Source organism: Euleptes europaea, chromosome 2, assembly GCF_029931775.1.
Source record: "Euleptes europaea isolate rEulEur1 chromosome 2, rEulEur1.hap1, whole genome shotgun sequence".
NCBI classification, from domain to species: domain Eukaryota; kingdom Metazoa; phylum Chordata; class Lepidosauria; order Squamata; family Sphaerodactylidae; genus Euleptes; species Euleptes europaea.
Genome location: NC_079313.1, coordinates 128809582 through 128831714, shown reverse-complemented (window position 1 = coordinate 128831714; position 22133 = coordinate 128809582). Strand labels below are relative to the sequence as shown.

Sequence of the window (22133 nt, the reverse complement as noted above, 5' to 3'; positions counted from 1 at the left end):
GGAAACTGAGATCCCCCACAACAACCTGCGGGTCCCCCACTTGTAATATCATCTAGAAAATAGAAGGGAATGTTAAAGTGCTAGTGCAGTTAAAAACAAATTTGCTCTTTGGGAGCTGTGTGTGTTTTTAAAGCATGCGTATGAAGAAAGTACATGAAAAATGCATTTGAAAGTTGTAAAAACACATCCGAATGACATTTCTGGGAAGGAATGTAAATTATGCATCTGGCACACTTTAGGGGTCTATGTTTTCTGGCTACTTCCCCCCCCCCAAAAAAAACAACAACAATCCAATCAATGACATGAACATGGCTTGAAATGTAGATATTTGCCACTGCACCAGCACTACATGAGAGTTTAATTTGACATGTTGGGACTGACTTTGTGTCACGGAATTGGCAGAGAAGGGTCACCAGATCAACAAGGCTAGTGAAACTGGGCAGGGAAGTGCCAGGAAAGAACACAGGTGTTGCATGACAGACAAGTCTTATGCCATTCCCCTGGCGGGGGGAGGAGGAGGAAGAGGAGGAAGAGGAAGAAGAAGAGTTGGTTTTTATATGCTGACTTTCTCTACCACTTAAGGAAGAAGAAGAAGAGTTGGTTTTTATATGCTGACTTTCTCTACCACTTAAGGAAGAATCAAACTGGCTCACAATCACCTTCCCTTCCCCTCCCCACAACAGACACCCTATGAGGTAGGTGAGGCTGAGAGAGCTGTGACTAGCCCAAGGTCACCCAGCTGGCTTCATATGTAGGGGTGGGGAAACAAATCCAGTTCACCAGATTAGCCTCCGCTGCTCATGTGGAGGAGTGGGGAACCAAACCCGGTTCTCCAGATCAGAGTCCACAGCCCCAAACCACCACTCTTAACCACTACAGCATGCTGGTTACTTATTCACCAACACAAACCATACAAAAAAAATCATATCCTTTTGCAAGTCTACTCAGAATCCTATACAAGCCAATTCAATGTGGCTTATTCCCAAGAACAGGGGTCCCCAACCTTTTTGAGCCTGTGGGCATATTTGGAATTCCCACACAGCATGGTTGGTACAGCAACAAAAGGTCTACCACAAAATGGTTGCACAGCTTTATTTCTGTAACACAGTGCAGATCCTTGTGCTGTGGGTGGCAGCTGCTCCCAAAACATGTTCTTAAAAATCTGCAAAGCCGATCAAATCTCCAAGCCTTCCTTAGGCAAAAGCTGTATCTGGCCCCACTAGGGTTGCCAGCTGCCAGGTAGTAGCAGGAGATCTCCTGACAATTCAACTGATCTCCAGCCGATAGAGAGCAGATCACCTGGAGAAAAATGGCCACTTTGGCAATTGAACTCTATGGCATTGAAATCCCTCCCCTCTCCAAATTCAGGCTTCCCCCCAAAAAAATCTCCGGTTGAGAAGAGGGATCTGGCAACCCTAGGTCCCACCCACTTCCTTAAAACACTTGGTGGGTGCCAGAAAAGGTGTCACTGGGTACCACAGCACCCACAGGCATCACACTGGGGACCCCGCCCAAGAAAATCTCAAGATGTCACTGTTATTCTTGGAAGCAAGGCAGCCATTCACATGATCACATGAAGCTGCCTTAAACTGAATCAGACCCTCGGTCCATCGAAGTCAGTATTGTCTACTCAGACTGGCAGCGGCTCTCCAGGGTCTCATGCAGGGGTCTAATATCAACTTGCCTAGTCCCTTTAACTGGAGATGCCGGGGATTGAACCTGGGACTTTCTGCATGGAAAGCAGAGGCTCTACCACTGAGCCACAGCCCCTCCCCTAAATAACATTCCCTTGAGCAAGCAAGTATCAAAGCTAACAACATTTCCACACCCTAAAGTAGAAGTTGCACAAGTTGGGCATCAAAGGAAGTTCAAGTTAACGCTTACTGATGAAGAGCTCTGTGGAACCTGAAACCTTGCATATGTCATTACGACAGATTTGAGCCCAGCGAAAGATATATCCCTCCCAACATTACTGCTTCTTAACAATGGCTGAATCATTTTATTGACAAGGTTATGTAAAAGCACAAAACACACACCATGGAGAATGGGGGGAATCTGTCTATGCATACATATATAGTCTGTGCATTTTTCTGGCCATAATTACTCAGCGTGCTCTTTGTTTGTGGTTCAGGGAGCATAATTTTTGCCTTCCAGTTGTACATAACAGAGTACTTAAGTCTCGGCTGGGAAAAAAAAAAACACTAGCGCTGTGACAAAAATGGCACGGGGCCTTTGGTCGGCGCTGCTTGTAAACACTTTGCTTCTTTCACAATAAAATATTAAAGCCTAATGTTGCAGCTTGTTTCCCTCCAAGGATCAGGCCTTTGAATAGCCTCGGGCTTGTCACACACGGCCTGGAAACATTCCGTTTTTGCAAAACCGCAACAAGGTGTTGACGGATATGCTGCGTAATGGATGGTCTTAAACCCTTGCAAGGACTCTTAAAAAAATCTTTAAACTATTAACTTCCCGGGGAGTGAATAGAAGCCAGGAATAATTGTTAAAGTTTAAAAGAAATCTCTTTTTTAAAAAAGGGAAAGGTCAATGAATCTTACGCTGCAAGAATACAATCCAACTTGTGATATTTACTCTCCAGAGAGCTACTTTTAGGGCCAATTTGCATGAGCCTTTGGGAAGAGACGCTTCAGGCTGGGTTGGCGTTTTGGGGAAAAGGGCTTGAATGAGCTTGCAAGGATTCATTGAAAAGCCTCGCTGCGTGCCCAAGGGCACACAGAAACACTTCCTGCAGGGGCCACCGTACACACGCCAATTGTTTGCATTTTCTGTCCACCCCATAATAGGCACGACACCAATTTCTCAGTGAAATTCTGCAGACGAACTTACCTTGTTTGGGCTCTCACAAGTCAAACGGTGGGACAATCAGATCCATGTTCATATTTAGGGTTACTGACCTCCAGGTACTAGCTGGAGATCTCCTGCTGTTACAGCTCCAGCCGATAGAGATGCGTTCACCTGGAGAAAATGGCCGCTTTGGCCATTGGAGTCTATGGCATTAAGGTCCCTCCCCTCACCAAACCCCACCCTTCTCAGGCTCTGCCCCAAAACTTCCTGCTGGTGGTGAAGAGGGACCTGGCAACCCTATTCATATTGCTTTTTAGCCACTGGAATAGCTGTCCAACAGGACGTCTGCAGCTGCCTGTTGATCAGATCCAAATCACAACTGATCAGGGGATCAGATGGGACAAAACGAAACTGGAACCTTCCTACCTGAAAGTACAGATTTTGATGAGCACTGACTTTTTAATGCAAGGGAGATTTATTCTGACTGTTTGGAAGGAGGGGTGTCAAGCACTTAAGATACAACAATAAATGGCTGGAAAGGGGGCTACGTTTGGCTTGGTGGGCTGCCAGCTGCAGGTCAGAGCATCCTTGGAAGAGGGAGCTGGACAAGTACAATTAAAACACTCCATGTGGTCGTCAAGGCCTGGCTATAAACCCAGGGGTGGGTGGGAAATAGGCAGATGGCTTATTGACTGAGCGAATCAATTACTTTTGTTACCCAGGCTCATGAAGCCATGCATTATATATCAGCTTCCCCTGTCAAACAGTCCCCGTTCGCTTCAGGAACCAGGTTTCCTGCACTTAAAAAACAGGTTAATTGAAACAAGTGTCGGAGCGAGTCAATGCCGCTGCTTGGATGGACGTTTTTTGCCAGAGTTAGGGAAAAGGCTGGTTTATAACGCTGCTTTGGCATTCTCAACCGGCTGTAATAATTCAAATCAGGGGCAAGTTACACCTCCGGGCTGGGAGCTCCCGGTGGGAGAAAGTACAGAGAGAAGGCATGAAGGCTCGTAAAGAAGTTGAGATGAAATGCGACTGAGAAGAGAAGGGACGTTAGCTAGCCAACCTGGGCGCCTTTGCTTGAGCAGAACTTCACGTGGCCCACCAACCTGAATGCAGACCACAGAGCATGCAGTTGTGTGCTATTTTAATGAAATAAGCTGTCTTAATGAGGAGGCCAACCGTCTGTTGGCAGTGTTAGCAGCAGCCAGCAGGCCAACAGTTCCCTCCTTTAGCAGGATGTGTGTGTGTTAAGTGCCGTCAAGTCGCTTCCGACTCATGGCGACCCTATGAATGAAAGTCCTCCAAAATGTCCTATCTTTGACAGCCTTGCTCAGATCTTGCAAATTGAAGGCTGTGGCTTCCTTTATTGAGTCAATCCATCTCTTGTTGGGTCTTCCTCTTTTCCTGCTGCCCTCAACTTTTCCTATCATGGCAATCTTTTCCAGTGACTCTTGTCGTCTCATGACGTGACCAAAATACGACAGCCTCAGTTTAGTCATTTTAGCTTCTAGGGTCAGTTCAGGCTTGATTTGATCTATAACCCACTGATTTGTTTTTTTGGCAGTCCACGGAATCCGCAACACTTTCCTCCAACACCACATTTCAAAGGAATCTATTTTCTTCCTATCAGCTACTTCATTGTCCAGCTTTCACACCCATACATAGTAATAGGGAATACGATGGCATGAATTAATCTAGTCTTGGTGGCCAGAGTCACATCCTTACACTTCAAAATTTAGCAGGATACTGCAGTAATTTGTAGAACAAGGTGGTTAGTTTTCAGTAGCAGTAGTAGAAGAAGAAGAAGAAGAGTTGGCTTTTATATGTCAACTTTCTCTACCACTTAAGGGAGAATCAAACCGACTTACAATCACCTTCCCTTCCTCCCCCACCACAACAGACACCCTGTGAGGCAGGTGGGGTTGAGAGAGTGTGACTAGCCAAAGGTCACCCAGCTGGCTTCATGTTCAGGAGTGGGGAAACAAATCCAGTTCACCATATTAACTTCCACCGCTCATGTGGAGGAGTGGGAAGTCAAACCCGGTTCTCCAGATCAGAGTCCACCGCTCCAAACCACCGCTCTTAAACCACTACACAACGCTGGCCAACAGTCTGACTGTCTGCAGTGTTGGCAACATCCTGCAGGCCAGCAGTTCCCTCTTTTAGCAGGATACTGCAGTAGCTTGTAGAACAAGGTGCTTAGTTCTCAGTACTGGTGTTGGAATTGTGGACTCTTGGGATGATCCTTATTGGGGGAATCTATTTATAATTTCTCAGCTATTTTGGGGGGAAAAACCCCACTATATCAATAGTATATCAACCACCGCTCTGAAACTATTGCCACTATATCAAGAATCCTTCACTGAACCAGGGCATCACTCACTGATTCTTCTCCGTTTGCCTGAAGAATGTGGTACACAGGTTGCAATATTTGCATATCATATGCTTGCTGAAGAATCAGAATTTGGGTTTTTGAATGGATGTTCTAAAGCATGGGTTCTCAACAAGGGGGGAATCCCCCCGGGGGGATTTTTAGGGTTCGGGGGGGGGGATTTGGGACCACTATTCAGCAAAGTGTGATGCCCTGAAGATTATGTACAATCTGTAAAATTGTAGGGGTTTTTTTATTTTATTTTTTTAGTTAGACTGTCTTGGGAAGGGGGGAATTCTATTCTGAACAATGGTGAAAGGGGGGAATGAAGCAAAAAAGGTTGAGAACCACTGTTAAATTTTAATTTCCATGACACTGGGTTCAAGTTGCGAATATATAACCAAGGGAGAATCTAATATATAACCCGAACAAAATATAGTTTCATCATTAACTGATACTTCTTCTACTTGATCCTCAATTTTCTCACACAGTGTTCTTAAAAAACAACAACATGTAATTTCCTTAAACCCTTATTTCAGCTCAAGCCATCTGGTAAATATATTGCCCCATTTTTCCTAAATAAGATTCAAAAACACCCTATGAACTTGTTAGTGCCCTATATATAAATTGTACTTTTTGACATGTATAAAAATATACCAGATAGAAGAGATGGCCAATTGTCATAAGTTATAGCAAGGCCAACTGGAGGAGGGATCTCAATGAAGTTTTCTTAATTTACTGTGTCACATCCATTTTTTTTTATTAGAGTTTAAAATAACACAGGAAATATCAACAGCCTAGTAAATCACAAGGCAATATTTTTTTCTTTTCACCTTCCTTCAGAAATCCAGATTCCCTTTTTATGCGGGGATAAATCTCCACCGTTCATCTTGTCAGAGTGGTGTAGTGGTTAAGAGTGGTGGCTATGAGAGGTGGTGTCTGATCTGGAGAACCGGGTTTGATTCCCCACGCCTTCATATGAGTGGTGGAGGCTAATATGGTGAACTGGGTTGGTTTCCCCACTTCTACACATGAAGCCAGCTGTGTGATCTTGGGCTAGTCACACTCTCTCAGCCCCATCTACCTCACAGGGTGTCTGTTGTGGGGAGGGGAAGAGAAGGTGATTGTAAGCCGGTTTAATTCTTCCTTAAGTGATAGAGAAAGTTGGCATACAAAAACCAACTATTCTTCTATCTAGTGCACAGTGCGACCCAGCATGGAGTAACGGTTAAACTGTTGGATCTGGGAGACCCAGGTTCAAATCCCCATGTTGCCACCAACACTCAGTGGGTAACCTTGGGTCACTCTCTGTCACCTTAACCTACCTCACAGTTTAGTTTTTGTGAGGATAAAATGGATGGGGGAGAACAATGGTGTAAGCCACGCTGGGTCCCCACTGGGGAGAAAGATGGGGTATAAATACAATTTATTTGTATTTTCTCCCTCTTTCACATGAACACATGAAGCTGCCTTACACTGAATCAGATTATTGGTCTATCAAAGTCAGTATTGTCTACTCAGACAGGCAGCGGCTCTCCAGGGTCTCAGGCAGGGGTCTTTCACATCACCTCTTTGCCTAGTCCCTTGGAGATGCTGGGGATTGAACCTGGTACCTTCTGCATGCCAAGTAGATGCTCTACCACTGAGCCACAGCCATAATACTAGAACCCGGGGTCCTCCTCTGAAATAGAAGGGTGGGAGATTCAGGACAGATATAAGGAAGTATTTCTTCGCACATAATTTAGTTAATATTTGGAACTCGCTGCCACGGGATGCAAACATGGCCACCAACTTGGAAGGCTGTAAAAGGGGAGTGGACAAATTCTTGGAGGACTAGGCTATCAGTGGCTACTAATCATGATGGATAGCTACTCCTGGAATACTGTGTGCAGATCTAGAGGCTGCCTCCACATGCATTAAGCATGTTTGCAGAGGAGCTTGTATCTTGCAGGGACCTCTGGTGGGAGCAATGCATCAACTTGTACCATGGAAGCTGTGCCAATAAGGGCTTGGCTACCACTGGTAATAGCTGAAGGACAGGTTTTTGCCTGTGTCTCCACAAGATCTTCATGGCTTTATTATCTCCCATAGGAATGAATGGCAGCCATTCACTGACATGCAAAGGCACCTGTGGGGTAGGAGTTAAACCTGCTCCCTGCCTCCACTTGCCCCAGCCAATAGGAATCAAGGTTTTGCCTATCTGCATAGCCCCACCTCTTTATCTGCATACCTCACCCTGGATTGTGTTTCATTCATCTGTTGCAAGACTGATGACAATTTGGTTAGCCAGAGTAGAATCATAGAGTTGGAAGGGACCACCAGGTTCATCTAGTCCAACCCCCTGCACAATGCATGACATTCACAATTACCTCCCCCCCACACCCTGTGACCCCTATTCCATGCCCAAAAGGTGGCCAAGATGCCCTCCCTCTCATCATCTGCTAAAGATCACAGAATCAGTGTTGCTGACAGATGGCCATCTAACCTCTTTTTAAAAACCTCCAAGGAAGAAGAGCTCACCACATCCTGAGGAAGCCTGTTCCACTGAGGAACTGCTCTAACTGGTAGGGAAAGGCTGTTTGTGTGTCTAAACATCACATAAAAATTAAAGGCACGTTTGGATTTCTTAGAACCTGTGTTGGCTGGGGGTGGGGTGGGGTGGGGTGGGGTGGGGGGAAAGAGACTGTTCTCCAAACAGAAAACACTCAAAATCTTATTGGCAGGGGTTGACCAAATGGAACTACTGCATCTGTGGCGAGCTTTCTGTGTTCTGCAATGAAAACATTGGCTGAGATAACATCCAGTGTATAATTTACTCAGTTTCTAACCTGTAAACTGTTAGATATATTACGACGAATGACATATGCTGAGATTCTATATTCATAATTAATGTTACATTAGTGTTTTTATAGGGTTTGGAAATACCAGGAGATTTGAGGTTGGAGCCTGGGAGAGAGGGAGGAGAGAAACCTCGGTAGGATATCATGCCATGCAGTGCACCTTCCAAAGAAGCCATTTTCTCCAGAAGTGGAATAGAAGCATAGAGTTGGATGGGACCGCCAGGGTCATCTAGTCCAACCCCCTGCACAATGCAGGAAATTCACAACTGCCTCCCCCCCCACACCCCCTACTCCATTGACCCCTACTCGATGCCTAGAAGATGGACAAAAAAAATCCTCCAGGATCCCTGGCCAATCTGTTTTAAATAAATGTTGCAAATTAATAAATAATAAACAAATAAGTGATCAATGTAATCTAGAGATCAGTTTTAATACCAGGAGATTTCCAGCCCCATAGGGAGGTTGATCTGAAGAACTGGGTTTGATTCCCCACTTCTCCATATGAGTGGCAGAGGCTAATCTGGTGAACTGGATTTGTTTCCCCACTCCACATGAAGCCAGCTGGGTGACCTTGGGCTAGTCACTGGGGAAGGGAAGGGAAGTGAATTGTAAGCCAGTTTGAGTCTCACTTAAGTGGTAGAGAAAGTTGGCATATAAAAACCAACTCCTCCTACTCCTCTTCTTCGTCTCCTCCTCCTCCTCCTTTTCCTCCTCCTCCTGATTAGGTGCTGTGGAACAAAGGAAGGAGAATGCTGCAGCAGTCACCTTGTTTGTGGGTTTCCTGGAGGCACCTGGTTGGCCACTATATGAGCAGACTGCTAGACTTGATGGACCTTGGTCTGAACCAGCATGACCTTTCTTAAGTTCTTATTTTCCTTGGAAGAAAGGCAGGATAAACATATGGAAGATGGATTCTGCTACATGTTTGCTTTCTCTGGTTTTTGAGGGGCAAGACACACTGTCCTGGCTTGTTTTCACTGCTATGCATTGCAGATAGGGCAGATAAGAAACCCAAGCATCTGTTGGCCCTAGGATCTTTCAATCCATGTTTGACTGTCTGGCTTATGGAAAACAGAACTGAGTCGGCTTGAATGATCATTAAACTGTAAGACGCTGTGGCTCATTTTGTGCCCAACGTCTGACCAGATGACCTCAGAAGGCTCCTCTCGTCTTCATGTAGCTCAACAACCATATGTGCAAGTGGGAGGCGGGTGGGAGGCAGGTGGATTTCAGCCAGCCTTCTCCGTCATTTATTTTTGCTTGACTCTCAGAAGAGTCAGATGTTTTTAATTACTCTTCTAATATAATTTGATTATAGCATCAGCATTCAGCGAATTAGCCTTCTACTATAATTTGATTACGGCATCGGCATGCACAGTGCGGTGGCGCGTTTTCCTCCAGCCGTGCCCCGCTCCTATTTTTAAACTTCGCAGCTGGCAAAGTTTGCTCTTGGTTCCGAGTTAGACGCAGCAATTGTCAGACTCAATGCCGGCTTGATAGCGAGCAAATTTGAAAGCAAACAATGCATTTTTTCAGCGCTCTCGAAGCTGAATGCCAGTCTTGAGTACAGAGATTCTATCAGGAACAGCAGAGGATGCAAGTGCTTGCATACGAATAGACTTCCTCACCCAGAGAGTGCCGACGTAATGCCAAGCATGATGCAAAATCTTCACAGACTGTGCAGAACTCAGCTTAAGAGATGGGACCAGGCTTGTATCCATTGGGTTTTTCAAATTGTGCATGGAAAAAGAGAGCTCATGCTTTGCATTCAAAGCACAGAATGAGCCCCGCCAATTTTGCAAAATAATAATAATAATAATCTGATTTTGTTAAAGCTTTTCTTCTCTTGGAAAATGTCCTAGGATTGCCATGAAAGGGCTGTGAAAGTGTTTGCTTTGTTACAGGGCCTGTGAAGGAGACAAGACCCTCATCCATGCATTCAATGACTCCAACAGATGGCCACATGCAAAACTTTTATGTCATCTTCACAGAATTGGAAGTGGCCACCAGAGTCATCTAGTCCAACCCCCTGCACAATGCAGGGAATTCACAACTGCCTATCCCCCACACCCCCAGTGACCCCACAACCTCCATTGCCCTACTGCATTTAGGTAGGAAAAATCAAATGCACAATTATAGGATGGGGGAGACTTGTCTTGGCAATAGTGTGTGTGAAAAGGATCTTGGGGTCTTAGTAGACGAAACACTGAACATGAGTCATCAGTGCGATGTGATAGCTAAAAAGGCAAAGGGGATCTTGGGCTGCATCAACAGAAGTATAGTGTCCAGGTAGCTTTCCTCTGCTCTGGTTAGACCTCACCTAGAGTATTGTGTTCAGTTTTCGGCACCACAATTTGAGAACGATGTAGACAAGTTGAAACGTGTCCAGGGGAGGGCAACAAAGATGGGGTCCAGAGACCAAGTCCTATGAGGAAAGGTTGAAGAAGCTGGGCATGTTTTACCTGAAGAGGAGAAGACTGAGAGGGGATATGATAACCATCTTCAAGTACTAGAAGTGCTGTCATATAGGGGATGGTGCCGAGTTGTTTTCTGTTGACCCAGAAGGTCGCACCAGAACCAACGGGTTGAAATTAAATCAAAAGAGTTTCCATCTAGACATTACGAAGAATTTTCTAACAGTTAGAGCGGTTCCTCAGTGGAACAGGCTTCCTGGGGAGGTGATAAGCGCTCCTTCCCTGGAGGTTTATAAGCAAAGGCTAGATGCCATCTGTCAGCAATGCTGATTCGGTGACCATAGGCAGATCATGAGAGGGAGGGCATCTTGGCCATCTTCTGGGCATGGAGTAGGGGTCACTGGGGATGTGGGGGGAGGGTTTGAGGGTTTCCTGCATTGTGCATTGTTGGACTAGATGACCCTGGTGGTCTCTTCCAACTCTTTGATTCTATTCTATCTCCAGCTGCAAAGGAAATCAGGCAGCAAGGCTAGTAGTGTCATACAAAAATGCTGAGCTAGATAGTATACAAAATCTCCTTATAACATAGATACCACAGAAGACAATAATGCTAGGAAAAGTTGAAGGCAGCAGGAAAAGAGGAAGACCCAACATGAGATGGAGTGACTCAAGCAAGCAAGTCACAGCCCTCATTTTGCAAGACCTGAGCAAGGCTGTTAACAATAGAATGTTTTGGAGGTCATTGATTAATAGGGTTGCCATAAATTGGAAGCGACTTGACAGCATGTAACACAGAGATCGAAACATGGATTGATTCCCTTGCATGGACAGTTCCCACACACAGCTTCAAGTCATTCTTGGCAGAGACAGGAAACTCTCTACACAATGCAGGAAATTCACCTGGAGCAGCCATTTCAGATGGTCCCAGGCTGTTGTTTACCCTTGTCGACAAGTCCTACAGGACAAGAGCTGGAGGTTCAGATAACATAATAGCCTTGAAGAAACCATGAAAGCCACCCTGGCACCACCCGCAACAATGACATTTCTCAGATGCGATTAAATATTTAACATTAATGCTCATTGATAATATTGATTTTCCTGTGTACAAGAAAAGTCAGAAGTTAGTTTGCCATTCACTGTCATTACCCAGGTTGACTTGCTCAGGAAGCCTTCTTCGAAGAAGAAGCAAAAGATCAGTGCTGGCAACATCTAACTCTCAACTTAGTAAGCAACTTGGTGGTGGTAGAAAGTGCTGTCAAGTCGTAGCTGATATGGTGGCAACCCCGTAGGGGTTTCAAGGCAAGAGACATTCAGAGGTTGGTTTGCCATTGCCTGCCTCTACATAGCAACCATTTACTTCCTTGGTGGTCTCCCATCCAAGTACTCACCAGGGCCTTGCTTAGTTTCCAAGATCTGATAAGATCAGGCTAGCCTGAGCCATCCAGGACAGGGCAGTAAGCAACTTAAAAAGGTAAAGGTCCCCTGTGCAAGCACCGGGTCATTCCCTACCCATGGGGTGATGTCACATCCCGATATTTACCAGGCAGACTTTTGTTTACGAGATGGTTTGCCAGTGCCTTCCCCAGTCATCTTCCCTTTACCCCCAACAAGCTGGGTCCTCATTTTACCGACCTCGGAAGGATGGAAGGCTGAGTCAACCTTGAGCCGGCTGCCTGAAACCGACTTCCGTCGGGATCGAACTCAGGTCGTGAGCAGAGCTTGGACTGCAGTACTGCAGCTTACCACTCTGCGCCACGGAGCTCCTTAGTAAGCAACTTGTGTGTGTGTGAAGTGCCGTCAAGTTGCAGCCGACTTATGGTGACCCCTTTTGGGGGTTTTCATGGCAAGAGACTAACAGAGGTGGTTTCCCAGTGCCTCCCTCTGCACAGCAATCCTGGACTTCCTTGGTGGTCTCCCATCCAAATACTAACCAGGGCTGACTGACCCTCCTTAGCTTCCGAGATCTGACGAGATCAGGCTAGCCTGGGCCACCCAGGTCAGGGCAGTAAGGCACTTACTGGTAGTTAAAAAACAAACTTCTGGCAAGTTCTAGCAAGAGCTGAATTTCTGCTGCACAGGGGTTTTAGTTGAAGAAGAGAAAGATTTATTTCTCTTTCAGTAAAGTCAATATTCGTTTGAGTATGTGACAGAACCTATGAAAGTTTTGTCTTTTACTTTACATAATCCCAGGCAGAGTTAAACAGAGAAATTTAGTTTAGTGGCTTTGGTTACTGAATCTGTTAGGATCAGTAGCCCTGTGGAGAAATAAACTCAGTCCCTCACAGAACGGTTAAACAAAACTCAGATTTACTTGCATTCATATGGTTAAGTTGAACTAACACAAAACAAAGGCACGTTGTAACAACTGGCTTAAATATGGTATACATTCTTGGTATGATAGTATAGAGAGCTGACAGAGAGAGTGAGACAGTTTTTCCAAACCGACTCAAGAGACAGTGTTCCAATGCAAAGATGCAATATCCCAACATTAGCGACAATATATGTTTGTTAGGCATGGTTCCTTTTTATTACTATGAAGTAGAAGTGCCTAAAACACAGAAAAGGATATTAGGAACCATGCTCTCTTTATTATTAATATTATATTATACAAGTATTATACAAGTAATTATTGAAAAAATAGTTATTTATTTATTTATTTATTTTCAATAATTACTATACATCTCATTTGACAATACATCTTATATACCAATCTTTGACTCGGTAAAAAAAGAATTAAAAACAAATTATTAGGTGCATGTCTTCAGTATTAATTATAATTAATTATAATTGACTTCCCCACCGACTTCCTCCCTCCCTACAAATATCTGGTATCTCCTTTGTATTAATATTTTCTAATCCTTATAAGTCATTATTTAATGTTATACTTTCCCCTTATTTAATATGTTTCGATAAGCAATAATAATATAATATTAATAATAATGAGATAATAATAAAGAGAGCATGGTTCCTAATATCCTTTTCTGTGTTTTAGGCACTTCTACTTCAAGAAGGAGAAGGAGATGGAGGAGGAGAAGGAGAAGGAGGAGGAGAAGAAGAACGAGAAGAACAAGAAGAAGAACAAGAAGAGTTGATTTTTATACCTTTTATACCTCTCTACCTTTTAAGGAGAATCAAACCGTCTTACAATCTCCTTCCCTTTCCCTCCCCACAACAGACACTTTGGGAGGTAGGCGGGGCTGAGAGAACTATTACTATCCCAAGGTCACCCAGATGGCTTTGAACACATGAACCCATGAAATTGCCTCATACTGAATCAGACCCTTGGTCCATCAAAGTCAGTATTGTCTACTCAGACAGGCAGCAGCTCTCCAGGGTCTCAGGAAAAGGTCTTTCACATCACCTACTTGCCTAGTCCCTTTAACTGGAGATGCTGGAGATGGAACCTGGGACCTTCTGCATGCCAAGCAGAGGCTCTACCACTGAGCCACAGCCCCTTTATATGGAGGAGAGGGAATCAAACCTGGTTCTCCAGATTAGTGTCCGCCGCTCTCAACCACTACACCACGCTGATTTTTTTTGCTGATTCTGCCTACCACCTTCACTGCAATCCCCCACTTTGACTCCCACCATATTCCTGGGAGTCTATAGACCTATGGGGGCTCAAATTTTGTGGGGGAAAACAAGCCTGCAGAGGAAGGAGTAAGCAGGACGTTTATGCAGCACAGTTCCTTTTGTGCTGCATCGGATCCAAGCATTCGTCTTTAAGAGGCCGCCAGATTCTTGTTCCTTTTACCTCCCGTTTGATTTCCCAAGCCTCTGCTTAACTTCTTGCCAAGCACTCCTTTCAATGAAACACAATTTTCTATGCTCTTACTCCCCTGCATCAAGTCTCTCATTCTCTGAACTACAGCTTCCCTCAAGAAAGCTACCGTGTTTGCCAATAGTTTATTGTGCACCCTTTCGCCATGAACAATTGGAATGTTTGATAACATTCCATACCATCACAGCAGGATTTTTGTTCTACGTTTCGCGTCATGCGTCCCGCCATGCCCGCCATAAACCTCCAAATTACATCTACCTGACAGTGTACCGAAAGCTGAAATGGTCTCTCCCTATTGTGTTTGGAAAATGTGGCAAAATGTCAAGATTTATGTCCAAAAACAAGGCGAGATGACTGGTGTCTGCTCTCCCCCCCACCCAAAGAAGGGAGAAGTGTCTCTGTCATGTTAATTGTGATGGGCAATTAGAGCCAAAACAAGTATTCATTATGTTAAATCTCGTTTGCAACATGCTAATAATACAATTGTATATTTATGTTGCTTTTTCACCCTAGAGGATCCCAAAGTACTTCAAAAATGTCCAGGCGGCAGCTGTTTGATTGCAGCTACTAAGTCGGAACAACAGTTTAGGGGCAGAAATCAGAGAATAGCGCTGTTCCCTGCTGACACAACAAGGGGGGGATTTAGGTAAGGCAAAATGTAATTACCCTGGCTGCCATTTGGCCAAGATGCCCAGGGGGGGTTAACATCTTGCCTTGTACAAAATGTTGCCTTTAACCACTCCAAGGGCATTCATCTGTTGACAAACAGGAACGCTTTTCTGAATATCGGGAGAGACGGCAGAGCACCAAAGCAGCCCAGTGTTCCAATTAGGCCCGTTCTGAACCCTCTGTAATATCCAAAGGAAGGGGGGGGAAAGGGTCTGTCGTATTTTAATGCAACAACCCTATTTTTCTCTCTCGCCGACCCCCCTCCCACCAGCGTGACAGCTGACCGAATGCACAAGCCAAGCAGTCAAATGTGAAGCAAGAGAGATCAGACAGGAACGACATACATCTTGACCGCTGACCGAAATCCAAATGAAGAATATAAACCAGGAAGGGAGACACAAAGCGATCAGAGATGGAGATGTTTTTCCCCCTTTCCTTTAAAAATGCCGCATTCATTTGGCCAAAGGAGGGCCATGAGTGGTCAGATCGGGCTTGTTAACCTAACTGGTTTAATTGAACTAACTATGTTTCATGTAAGAGTCCAGTAGCACCTTAAAGTCTAACAACATTTCTGGCAGAGTATGGGCTTTCGTGAGTCACGGCTCACTTCTTCAGATACAGCTAGAATGTGAGTCCATCTGTCCTTAAGTAGAGACGAGTGAATTAGACACACAATGTCAATGTAAATGTTGAAAGCAAGTAAATGACATTAGCAGTTATGATTGGATTAAGTGTGATATGCAGAGGGGTCGTAGGCGTGGCATTTGGAGGACATTGATTCATAGGGTCGCCATGAGTCGGAAGCGACTTGACGGCACTTAACACACACACAGTAGGCGTGGATAAATTAGCATTGTAATGAGACAGGAATCCCAGATCTCTATTCAGTCCAGGAGAATGCATAGTCTTGAGCTTCATTATTAGTTGTAAATCAGCAGTCTCTCTTTCTAATCTCCCTTTGAAATCCCTTCGTAAGACAACTGCTCCTCTTAAATCAGCAACTGAATGTCCTGGAAGGTTAAAATGTCCCCCCACTGGTTTCTGAATGTTGTGGTTTCTGTTGTCAGACTTATGTTCATTCAATTTTTGTTGCAGGGACTGGCCTGTCTGTCCAATGTAGAGGGTCAAAGGGCACTGTTGGTATGTGATGGCATAAATCATGTCAGAAGATGGAGTATAAAACTGAGATAGTATGTTGCTGGGCCCAGTGATGGTATTGCTAGGATCTCTACTATAGGAGACAGTATTCTGGACTAGATGGATCACTGCTCTAATCCAGCAAAGTTCTCATGCTGAATGGGCACTGAACTATTCTGTGAAAACATTTTGGATGTAGCTCCATATTTATTGACCACCCTGCCCAATTTTTGTCAATAAAACAAAAGTAATGACTACTGGGGAATTACACAGCTTCAAGGTTGATGATGAAGAAATGGAAATTGTTAAAGATTTTCTGTTCCTCGGCTCCATCATCAACCAAAAGGGAGATTGCAACCAAGAAACCAGAAGGAGATTGAGACTGGGAAGGTCAGCCATGAAGGAGCTAGAAGAGATTCTTAAACGTAAGGATGTGTTGCTGGCGACCAAACTCAAGATAATTCATACCTTAGTATTCCCCATTACTATGTATGGGTGTGAACATTGGAAAATGAAGAAAGCTGATTCATTTGAAATGTAGTGTTGGGGGAGAGTTTTACGGATACGATGGACTGCCAAAATGACAAATAAGTGGGTTCTAGATCAAATCAAGCCTGAAAATTATGAAACTAAGGCTATCATTCTTTGGTCACATTATTGAGAGGGGCTGTGGCTCAGTGGTAGAGCATCTGCTTGGCATGCGGAAGGTTCCAGGTTCAATCCCCGGCATCTCCAGTTAAAAGGACCAGGCAAGTAGGTGATGTGAAAGACCCTGGAGAGCCGCTGCCAGTCTGAGTAGACAATACTGACTTTGATGGACCTTGATGGTCTGATTCAGAATAAGGCAGCTTCGTGTATTCATGTGTTCATGAGAAGGCAAGAGTCACTGGGAAAGACAATAATGCTGGGAAAAGTTAAACGCAGCAGGAAAAGAGGAAGCCCCAACATGAGATGGATTGACTCAATCAAGGAAGCCACGGCCCTCAGTTTGCAAGACCTGAGCAAGACTATTAACAACAAGATGTTTTGAAGGTCATTGATTCATAGGGTTGTCATAAGTTGGAAGCAACTTGACAGCACTTAACACACACACACACACACACACACACACTGCCCAATAGGAAAAAAAGAGTGCGTCTCAACAACATTCAGTCTTTCCCATCAAAGCATTTCAGGCCATCTTGGCCATCTTCTGGGCATGGAGTAGGGGTCACTGGGAGTGTTGGGGGGAGGTAGTTGTGAATTTCCTGCATTTTGCAGGGGGTTGGACTAGATGACCCTGGTGGTCCCTTCCAACTCTATGATTCTATTATTCTACAGCGCAGTCAACAAGCCTCACCCAGCAGAGAACAATCTGGGCAGACTAGAAAAACAAGAACCTGGCAACAGCTAGGGCGAGGTTTGGAACAGAAATCTTTTGTCCAGTTCCTCCTGCTTTGATAAAAAAAATGCAGGGCACCAAAGAACCCAATCTAATGCCTTCTTTCAACCGACAACAATCAGTCCATCTGCAGCTACGTAACCTTTTCTGCTGCAGTAATAAGCTCTCCTTCTGGGAAAAAGAGAGCAAATTTCTTAAAGAGCTTTTTCTCCCCCCCCCCATCCCACCAATAATTAAAACCAGTAATCAAAGCTACATTTCACCCTGGTTTCTCTTGACAATCCCTTATGATTAAAAGACTCAAATAAATACCTGCAGCTTATCATACATTTGCAAAAGTAATGCAAACATGCAATTTTAGCAGTATGCACAATTATTTCTTTTTTTTAAAAAAAAATCTTTATAGTGTGTATTTTGTTCTGACTTTGTGTGGTTTCCTCCTTTCTCTCGCTCTCCCCCCCCCCTTTTCAGGGTAGCCTTTATATCATGATGTCTCCTGCCTGAAATACAAATTGCTTGTTTTGAATGAGTGCCTGTGATTGGCAGTCAATCAGCCTTAATTACCTTATTTGTCTCATTGTTTCCGCACACTGCCCTCTGATGGAACTGTCGGCTACCACTTTACAAAGTCTTCACATGACCGGGGAGAAAATCATGTGACAAGGATCATCATACAAGATTAAGGGACTGATGCAGCTGCCGATTTTTGAAGTCTGATCCCACGGTGGATTGGAGGGTATGAAGACTTACCATTACAAGATCAGTATGAAGACTTACAACCATGGAACCATGGTGATCCTCAGGGTCAGAGGACGTGCTCGCTTGCTGAAATCCCCAAACACAGCACCTGCCAATGTATTTCCTGGCACCCACCTGCCTTTGAAACCTTGGGGATAAGAATCCATAGGGTTTCGAATGCAAACGAACAAAGTGATCTCTACAAGATAAGCGAGAGAAGAAGAAGAAGAAGAAGAAGAAGAAGAAGAAGAAGAAGAAGAAGAAGAAGAGTTGGTTGCTATATGCCGACTTTCTCTACCACTTAAGGAAGAATCAAACCGGCTTACAATCACCTTCCCTCCCCCTCCCCACAACAGACACCCTGTGAGGTAGGCGGGACTGAGAGAGCTCTAAGAGAACTGTGACTAGCCCAAGGTCACCCAGCTGGCTTCATGTGGAGGAGTGGGGGAACCAATCAGGTTCACCAGATTAGCGTCCGCCACTCGTGTGGAGGAGCGAGGAATCAAACCCAGTTCTCCACCGCTCTAAACCACTGCTCTTAGCCACTACACCATGCTGGTGTAGTTCATTCTCCACTGAGCTTATCCCAAAGCACTGAGCTTGTCCCAAAAAGTCGCCACACAGCTGTGCATACCCGGTTTGTCAGTAGACACTGGGTTTTCTGGGCTTGGCTACACAGGAAGCAAGCTCTACCCTTTCTTAGGAAACTAAAAGTACAAATCTTTTCTTCCCCAAAGCAAAGAGATGAGCCCATCCTTTCATCACCTCTTCAGTATAAGGCAGCTTCATCTGTTCATGTGACCCATCAAACCTCTCCTGTCCTATTGTTGGAACCCCAGAAAAGCGATCAGTTCTTCATCTTTGGCTTACCTCACACCACCTCAGGACCCATTTGGAGGTATAAATGTCGGTCCTTTGGCCATTCATAGTGTGTGTGTTATGGATCGGTGCGCACACCCTCACTTGTGTGAGAGCTCTTTCCTTTGCTCCTGGAAACGCTGGTCAATTCCCTCTTCAGCACTGCTTTCCCTGGACATCCCTTCCGTAACTGTCACCCATCCCTCCAACTCCATCCAATGTCCTCCCTTTCATCTTAGCTCTTGCATGCCTCGTGAGCATATTCTTTGCTTAAAACATATTTCTTCTTTTACAATTCTTTATTCTTTAATGAAACCATGTTTTAATTATACAACTGCCTGGTCATTTAAGGATTTTCACCCAGGGCTATCCTGGTATACATAAGTGATCGATCCCGGTGACCCCCCTCTCGTTCTCTGTCTTCAGCTAATTCATAGTGAGAGCCAGTGTAGTGTTGAGAGCCAGCATGGTATCGTGGTTTGGAGCGGTGGAGTCTGATCTGGAGAACCGGGTTTGATTCCCCACGCCTCCACATGAGCGGTGGATGCTAATCTGGTAAACTGGATCTGTTTCCCCACTCCTGCACATGAAGCCAGCTGGGTGACTTTGGACTAGTCACAGCTCTCTTCGAGCTCTCTCAGCCACACCTACCTCACAGGGTGCCTATTGCGGGGAGGGAAGGTGATTGTAAGCTGGTTTGATTCTCTTTAAAAGGGAGATAAAATCAGCATATAAAAACCAACTCTTCTTCTTCTTCGTCCCCCAAACTAAAGTGGAGACTGCCTACTTAGGGCCCTCCTGAAGTGCTCTCTTTCATTCTTTCTCTCACACACACTCTCATGATTTTGTGTAAGGAAACCTGGAAAAATCATGGCAATTTAATGTTCATTCTCTTTTTTTGTGTGTGAACTACTCTCAGCTCTGAGGTATAAATAACTAAATGCTCTTATTAGGGCTAACATGCTGAGAAATACATTCATTCTAGCTTGTCTCTGTGTGAAATTTGTGGAAAATCAGCTTCTGTCTCTTTTCCCCCCTCCAACACAAGTCCAATGTTTTTGATCTATTATTCCCTTAATGCCTAGCTTGACATCGAGGCCACCTTGCCATTACAAGGGGAAAAAATACTCTTTTTATTGGCACCAAGGATTAATATTTCTCCTGCGAGCAAAATGTACACGTTGCATACCAGAACGGCAGTAGATTGCTTGCCTTACGGAGGCTTTCAACAATGGGCACTATACAACAACAAGCCAGGGGCCCCTAACGTGGTGCCCGTGGACACACCATGGCACCTGGTGATACCTTTCTTGGTGCCCACAAAGTGTTTTTAAAAGGGGGTGGGCCAGGTGGGGCTTTTGGCCAGCAAGGTTTCTGATTGGCCATTGGACATCTGATTGGCTGTGCAGATTTTTAAAAAGTATTGCTTTGGCAGCAGCTGCTACCACAGATCTTTACCGTGTGACTGAAGGTAAGTGGTGGCACCCGTTTTGTGGCTGCACCCACCATACTGTGCCAGAATGCCAAAGGTGCCTGCAGGCTCAAAAGGGTTGGGTACCTCTGCAATAAGTCTCCTTGAGCCAAAAGAAAAGGTGTGGTATAACAGAATATAATAAATATTTAAGTAGACTGGTAAAGGCGGCATGATCCTCAACACCACCACCGCCATAAATTGATGAATCCTGCAGTAGTACGTGAACGCTTCATAGATCAGTACCCTTCACTTAGAAACAGTCACAAGGACTGTTGTTTTCATCTGCATGTTTGTAATTTTTTTTTTTTTTTGCAAGGGACAGATAATAATACAACACCATGAAATCACACCAACTGCACCAACCTTCACCCACAACCTTCCCCCTGATTCACAAGACTTACAAGGTAATCATGAAGTGGAAAGAATTGTAAAAAGGAAAGAGAAAGAGGAGAGCATAGTGGAAAGAATATTGGACTAGGATGTTGGGAGAGCTGGGTTTGAATCCACCCTCTACCACAATACTCACTGTGTGATTCTGGGCCAGTGATACACTCTCAGCCTAACCTACATTACAGGGTGGGGAAAAAATGGAGGAGAAGAGAATTATGTTCTAAGCTGCTTTGGGTTCTAATTGGGGAGGGAAGCGGGATGTAAATAAATAAAAAAAATGCAACTGAATCTTCTACCCATTTCTCAATAGAAGGAGAGCGGCGAGATTTCCATTATCAAAACATCAAGCTGTTTGCCATCAGAAACGTTTGCTACGCCCACAAGCTGTTTATATTTGAACGATGCCCATATAGATGCAACAGAACCCCGAAGCAACATGATTAAAAGGAAATGACCCAAGTGAGAAAACTCAACTGATGCTCAATTCATGCCATAACCCAATGATTCGGGGGAAGCTCCACAAACAGACTGACATGGTGCAGGGATCATGGGATCATACAGCTGGAAGGGATCAACAGGGTCATCTAGTCCAACCCCCTGCACAATGCAGCAAGTTCACAACTTCCTCCCCCCCCCACACACACACACACAGCGACCCCTGCTCCATGTCAAGAAGATGGGGGGAAAAACCCTTGGCCAATCTGGATCTGGAAGAAAATAGCTTCCTGACCCCAAAGTGGTGATGGGCATTTCCCTGGGCATGTAAGAAAGGGCCATGAGAGCCAAGCACTAGGGCTGTCAATTCGGTTCGGTCCGAACTGAAAATCAACCGAATTTCCCCTGATTCGGTGATTTTCTGTTCGGACGGATCCGAACTCAAAACTGGAGGGCAACCGGGGGGGCCGAATTCAGCGAGTTCGCGCGTTCGCGAATAAATTCGGCAAATTCGGCCCCCCTTCAGGGGAGCCCGCTGAAAGGCGCGGGATGCCCTTTAAACTGATCTGAGCCTCCCAGCTGGGAGGCGCAGGTCAGTTTAAAGGGCAGCCCGCCCCCCTTCAGCGGGCTCCGCTGGAGAGGCGCGGGCTGCCCTTTAAACTGACCTGCGCCTCCCAGCTGGGAGGCTCAGATCAGTTTAAAGGGCAGCCCGAGCCTCTCCAGCGGAGCCCGCTGAAGGGGGGCGGGCTGCCCTTTAAACTCATTTGTGCCTCCCGGCCGGGAGGCACAGATGAGTTTAAATGATAGCCCGCGCCTCTCCAGCGGAGCCCGCTGAAGGGG

The 22133-nt window shown here is 45.1% G+C and overlaps 1 protein-coding gene and 1 non-coding gene across 2 annotated transcripts in view; both read right to left on the bottom strand.

Moving 5' to 3' along the window:
* CDH4 (cadherin 4) overlaps window positions 1–22133 on the bottom strand; it is an 880207-nt gene that overhangs the window by 502255 nt on the left and 355819 nt on the right. The window lies entirely within an intron of this gene.
* TRNAG-UCC (transfer RNA glycine (anticodon UCC)) lies at window positions 1699–1770 on the bottom strand. The gene has a single exon. It is a non-coding gene; the product is annotated as a tRNA-Gly (tRNA).